The sequence below is a fragment of the Canis lupus genome, chromosome 22 (assembly GCF_011100685.1).
Source record: "Canis lupus familiaris isolate Mischka breed German Shepherd chromosome 22, alternate assembly UU_Cfam_GSD_1.0, whole genome shotgun sequence".
NCBI classification, from domain to species: domain Eukaryota; kingdom Metazoa; phylum Chordata; class Mammalia; order Carnivora; family Canidae; genus Canis; species Canis lupus.
This window is the reverse complement of record NC_049243.1, coordinates 57,162,094-57,169,113: the sequence shown is the minus strand read 5'-3', so window position 1 is coordinate 57,169,113 and position 7,020 is coordinate 57,162,094. Positions and strand designations below refer to the sequence as shown.

At 37.0% G+C, this 7,020-nt stretch overlaps 1 long non-coding RNA gene across 1 annotated transcript; it reads right to left on the bottom strand.

Moving 5' to 3' along the window:
* Positions 1 to 302: 302 nt before the first annotated feature.
* Positions 303 to 7,020, bottom strand: LOC119877409. Its single transcript, XR_005376586.1, has 3 exons — positions 6,191 to 7,020; positions 998 to 1,045; positions 303 to 776 (listed from the first exon to the last, which is right to left on the bottom strand). It is a non-coding gene; the product is annotated as an uncharacterized LOC119877409 (long non-coding RNA).

Here is a 7,020-nt window from a genome sequence, read left to right as displayed (position 1 = left end):
ATACAATCCCATCTACGATAGCATTTAAAAAGAATAAAATAATCAGGAATAAACTTAACCAAGTAGGCAAAAGACTTGTATGCTGAAAACTACAAAACATTGCTGAAAGTAATCAAACAAGACAGAAATAAATAAAAATACACTGTGTTCATGGATTGGAAGATTTAGTATTGTTAAAATGTCTATAACATGCTCTAAGTGAACTACAGATTTAATGCAATCCCTGTCAAAGTGTCGATGGCATTTTTTTTGCAAAAATAGAAATAATCATAGTAAAATTCATATAGAATTTCAAAGGACTCCAAATAGCCAAAACAATCCTAACAGAAAAACAAAACGAAACAAAACTAACATCTTCACACTTCTTGATTTCAAAACATAGTATAATGTTATGATAATTAAAACAGCATGTTTCTGATACAAAACTAGATACACAGGGCAGCCCGGGTGGCTCACCGGTTTAGCACTGCCTTCAGCCCAGGGCGTGATCCTGGAGACCTGGAATCGAGTCCCAGGTCAGGCTCCCTGCATGGAGCTTGCTTCTCCCTCTGCCTGTGCCTCTGCCTTTCTCTCTCTCTGTCTCTCATGAATAAATAAATAAAATCTTAAAAACAAAACAAAACTAGATACACAGACCAAGGGAATAGAATAGACAGAAAAAAAAATGCATAGCCATGTAGATGATTAAATGATCTTTGACCAGGTTGCCAGAGCTACACAACGGGGAAAGGATACTCTCTCTTCAACAAATGGTGCTGGGAAAACTGGATATCCACCTTCAAAAGAATAAAGTGGGACCTTTCCATTAATACCATATACAAAAACTAGCTTGAAATAGATTAAAGACTTAAACTTAATACCTGAAACTATAAACCTGTAGAAGAAAAAGCATACAGGAAAAAATCTCGTGATGTTGGATTTCACAGTGATTTCTTAGACATGGCACCAAAGGAATAAGTATAAAAAAGCAGAAATAGACAATTGGGAATATACCAACCTTAAAAACTTTTGCATAGCCAAGGAAACAGCAAAATGTAGAAGCAACCTAAAGAATGAAAAAATACTGCAAATAATATATCGAATAAGGCAGTAATATTCAGGATATATAAAGAACTACAACTAGCAACAACAGCAGCAACCCCCCCCCCCAAAAAAAAAACTGACTTAAAAATGGGCAAAAGACTTGAATAGACATTTCTCCAAAGAAGATATACACAAGGTCAGCAAGCACAAGAAAAAGATGCTCAACATCACTAATCATCAGGTAGATGCAAATCAAAACCACAATGAGATACCACTTCACAACTAATATGATGGTCACTTATAATGACAAAAAAAAAAAAGCAGAAAATAAAGTGTTGGCAAGGATATGGAAAAAGTGGTACCCTTGTACTCTGTTGGTAGGAATGTAAAATACTGTAGCTGCTATTGGAAAACAGTATAAAGGTTCCTCAAAAAATTAAAAATAGAGGTACTATATGATCCAGCAAATCTCACTTCCTACTACATATCCAGTATGATTGAAAATGGGATCTCAAAAAGATATTTGCACACTTATGTTCACTGAAACATTATTCATAATAGCCAAGATGTGGAAACTAAATGTCCACTGACTGGTGACTGGATAAAGAAAATGTGATATATACATACAATGGAATACAGCTTTAAAATAAAAGGAGAGCCGGTCATGAGTTGCAGCATGGATGAACCTTGAGGACATAGTGCTAAGTGAAACAGGTCAATCCCAAAAAGATCAATATTGCCTGCTTCCACTTACATGAGGTATTTGAAGTAGTTAAGTTCATAGGAACAAAAAGTAGAATGACATTTGTCAGGGGCTAGGGAAGGGGGAAAAAGAGAGTTATTCAGTGAGTACAGAGTTCCAGTTCTGTAAGATAAAAATGTTCTAGAGATCTGACGCACAAGGTGCATACAGCTATCACTACTGTACTGTTCACTTAAAAATTAAGATAGTAAATTTTGTTATATGATTTTTACTACAAAGAAAGGCAACTAACTTATGACAAAATAATAATAAATATGTAAGCTATATAGAGACAAAATATTTGACAAAAAAAGCACAAGGGCAAGAGATGGAAAAACCAAAGTGTTACTTGAAGATAAATTATAAATTTAAAAAAGATGCTGAGAGAACTTAAGGCCTAAAGATGCATATTTTTAGGATATTAATTTTACCCAAATTAATAAATAGCACGTCAATTTGCAGACTTTTTCTTTTTATAAAGTAACATGCTGATTTCAATGTGTAGAGAAATGCAAATGATTTAGAACAGTCAAAAAATCTTAAAAAAGAAATCAAAGATTTGCACTAAACGATTTCCAAACTGTCTTACAAAGATCCAACAAGAGTAGTACTGAAATACACATAGAGAAGTGAATGGATCCAGATACAAGGCCGGACATAGTTTTTCTGGACCAATCAGCCTCCCCGCCTTCCCCGCTCTCCTACTACGATGGCAGCAGAGCCAGTACTGCCTTGATCTGCTCTTTCTCAAGGATTGGTTATACTTCAAAATAAAACAGTTTCAAGGTAACAGAACGTCTAAATGTAAATGCCACCATGTCTCTCTTTCTTACACTTTATCTGAATATGTTCATTTCTGCCACCCCTAAGTATCCAGCAAAGGAGAAAAAGAAACATAAAAATTAACTCTGACATTTTTATTGTCAACGGAAAGGAGCTGGCATTATTAATTAAATAAAGCTGTGGTGATCCAACAGTAATGAAGGTTGTTAATAACAACCTAAATTCATGAATACATCTTAATAGACTGACAATGCTTTGAATGCAAGCATGTGTGACGGGTCATGACTGTTAAGTAAAGTGTCTCAGAGGTGCTGTGCTGCCTCTCACAACATACAGGGTCAGTGGTGCTGGGCTGAGCGTACCCCTGTCTGTCTTCAGTTCCTGCGAACTCTGCACTGTAATAAAAGAGGCCGTTCTGGGCTGTGACACCAATTTGCTAATCTTTTTCACCATGGTACGATACACCAACTTTTATAACCCATGTGTATTTGCATAAGCAATCAATACTCAGCAACCTCCAGAGCTCTCTAGCTGAGCATTAAGCTCATTCATTCATTCGCATTTTGAACAAACCTTGTTCTAAAACTAGCAAGTGCCAGCTACTCTGCCAAGAGGTGAGGAAAACATCTTTCTCTTTCTCTTCCAGGGATATCTTCTCTCCTCCTAGCCTTTAAATGTTCAAGCTCCTCACACTAGGTCCTAGGTTCCGCCTTTCCTTTCAGACTCTTTTCCTCAACTTTCTCCCTTTTTGTTACTTCTGTAAAACATACATGAAATTTACCACTTTATCTGTTTTTTCAATATATGGTTCAGTGCATGAAGTACATTCCCATTGTTGCACACTATCCATCTTTATGGTATCACTAATGGCTACCTCAGTGCCTATCTTTAGATCTCTTTCCCAAAATCTAATGGCGTCTTGGATATCATATCCTTCAGGTTTCTCGTAGGTACAAGTGATAAAAATCATCTCTAGCTAATTAAATAGAAAAAGATTTCACTGAACAGATTTGGGGTAACTTCTAGAATCTTTGTAAAGAACCAGGGAATCATGCTTGGAGGCTCTAGATCTATATATCTCTCCTAATCATGATGCAGAATTGGGCCCATGAAACTACCACTGCTATTGCCACTAGTACAGATCTTTCAGCTTGCACCACCATTTACACTCCCATCTCTGGGAAACTACTTCTAGAACCAAAGGTGCCAGAGGCTCTGAAATCCACATCTGGCTGCTGCTCTCTGCCACTGCCTACATTGGTGTGGGTTTTCCACAGCCTTTCTTTTCCACGTCACTACCCACCACCTCGAAAGTCTGGACCCAAAGTCTGGATCCCACACAGAAACCTGTATCTTTGCTGTGAGAGGAGTACCCCACATTGGGAGCCCAGTTCAGCTAGAACTGCCAAAGCAAGGGAGGGTGCTGGGGAGTTAAAAGAATGAGAAATGTTCATTATTTTGTTCTATAGCACTTCAAACTCATCATAAAATTAACCTAAACTAGCATTTCTGTCAAAACCTTCTTGTGCTCTCCCCATCATCCAGGCATTAAAGGCAGAGACACAGAACTAATAATTCTGTATTCTTCTGTACTCCTTCCCATCAGCCACATCCCAAGTATATCTTGAATCCATCCACTCCTCTCCAGATCCAACATTATCATTTGAATCCAAGCTTTTTTCTTAAAATATCCCTAAATGGTCTCACCCATTATAACAGCCTTATTGAGATATAATTTACGTGCAACACTACTCACCCATTAAGAGGGGCAATTCAATGATTTGCAGCATTTTCACATAGTTGAGGTAGAGATAGATAATAATCTATTTTAGAACATTTTCACCACCCCAAAAAGAAACTCCGTCCATCAGCAGTCACTCCTCATATCCCTTCGGTCATTAATCTACTTCTTGTCTCAACAGAGCTGCCTACTTTGGACACTGTAAATGAATGCAATCATATAGTCCACTTAAACCTTCAACAATGGGGGTTAGGCATACTGACTCACTATGCAGCTGAAAATTCATGTATGGGGCAGCCGGGGTGGCTCAGCGGTTTAGCGTTGCCTTCGGCCCAGGATGTGATCCTGGAGACCCGGGATCAAGTCCCATGTCGGGCTCCCTGTGTGGAGCCTGCTTCTCCCTCTGCCTGCGTCTCTGCCTCTCTCTCTGTGTATCTTTCATGAACAAATAAATAAAGTCTAAAAAAAAATTCATGTATGACTTTGGACTCCCCAAAAACTTAATTACTAATAGCCTATAGCTGACCAAAAACCTTACAGATGGCAGTTAACACAGATTTTGTACTTTATATGTATTATATACTGTATTCTTTCTTACAGTAAAGCTAGAGAAGAAAGGTGTTAAGAAAATCATAAGAAAAAAAAGAAAATCATAAGAGAAAATACATATACAGCATTATACTGTATTTACATTTTGAAATTTTGTGTAAAAGTGGAACTTTGTCACTGTAGTTCAAACCTGCATTATTCAGGAGTCAACTGTATATAGTCTTTTGTGACTAGCTTCTTTTATTTTACATAATGTTTTTAAGGTTCCTTCATGTTATAGCATCTAACAGTATTTCATTTCCTTTTATTGCAAAATAACAGTATATTCACTGTATGGATACATCACATTTTATTTATTAAATTATCACTTAACACATATTTGGATTGGTTCCACTTTTTTGTTATTATGAACAATGAATGCTTCTATGAGCAATCGTGTACAAAGTTTTTCTGTGAATATATATTTTCAGTTCTCTTGGCTATATACCCAGGAGTAGAAACCCTGGATCATATGCTAACTCCATTCTTAACCTTCTGTGAAACTGCTAGACTATTTTCCAAAGTGTCTTCTCCATTTTACATTCCCACAAGTAATGTAAGCATTCAAAATTTCTCCACATTCTTGCTGATGCTTGCTGTCATCTTTGATTATGTCCATCCTAGTGGGTGTGACGTACTATCTTATTGTAGTTGTGATTCATATTTCCCTTATCACTAATGACATTGAGCATCTTTTTATGTGCTTATTAGCCACCTGTATTCTTCTTTGGAGAATGTATTCAAATCCTTTGTCCATTTTTAAAGGTATTTTTATTTATTTATTTATTTATTTATTTATTTATTTATTTATTATTTATTTATTTATGATAGTCACACACAGAGAGAGAGAGAGAGAGAGAGAGAGAGGCAGAGACAGAGGCAGAGGGAGAAGCAGGCTCCATGCACCGGGAGCCCGACGTGGGACTCGATCCCGGGTCTCCAGGATCGCGCCCCAGGCCAAAGGCAGGCGCTAAACCACTGCACCACCCAGGGATCCCCCTTTGTCCATTTTTAAATGGAGTTGTCTTTATATTGTTGAGTTGTAGATGTTTGCATATTCTAGAAAGAATTCCCTTATCAGTCATGTGATATCTACATATTTTCTATCATTGTGTAAGTTGTTTTTTTCATGTTCTTTATAATGTTCAGGCAGACTTTAATTTTTTTTTTTTTTATCAAGCTCAATTTATCTAGTTTTTTCTTTTGCCACTTGTGTTTCAGTGTCATAGCTAAGAAACCATTGCCTACCTAATCCAAGCTCAAAAAGATTAGGGCTATGTTTTCTTCTAAGTGTTTGTTACATTTTGACTTACTTTTTATATGGTGTCATGTAGGAATCCAAATTATTCATTTGCATGTGGGTATCCAGTGACCCAGTGACACATCTGTTGAAGAGATTGTACTTTCAATACCAAATTATCTTGGCACTTTTGTCAAAAATCAATTTTGGCAGGGGATACACAATCCAGCCCACTATATTATCATGTTTGGGTTATTTATTAATAGTGCATAGTTATAAAATTGATTTTTGTACCTTGATCTTGAATCCTGAAACCATGCTGAACTCATTTATTAGTTCTGATTTTATTGGGATTAGTTCTGATTTTAGGATTTTCTATATACAAATCATTTCATCTATAAATAGGTATAGTTACTTCTTCTTTTCTGATCTGGCTACTTTTTATTTTCTTGCCTAATTGGTCTGCATAAAACCTCCAGAATAATGTTAAATAGAAGTGGCAAGAGTATACACCCTTGTCTTGTTCCTGATCCGGAGGAAGGTTTCCAGTCTTTCACCTTCAAACATGATGCTAGCTGCAAGTATTTTGTAAATACTCATTATGGGCCTAAGTTTCCTTCTACTTCTAGTTTATCGAGTGTTTTCCATCAAGAAGGTGTGTTGTATACTGTCAAATGCTTTCTTCTTTTCACACAGTGTTATAAACTGAATTATGTCCTCCAAATATTTCTATGTTGGAGCCCTACCCCAGGTGAGACTGCATTAAGGGATAAAGTTAATGGGGTACCTGGTAGCTCAGTCATTTGAGTGTCTGATGCTTGATTTCAGCTCACGTCATGATCTCAGGGTCCTGGGATCAAGCCCCATGTCAGGCTCTGTGCTGGGCATGGAGCCTGCTTAGCA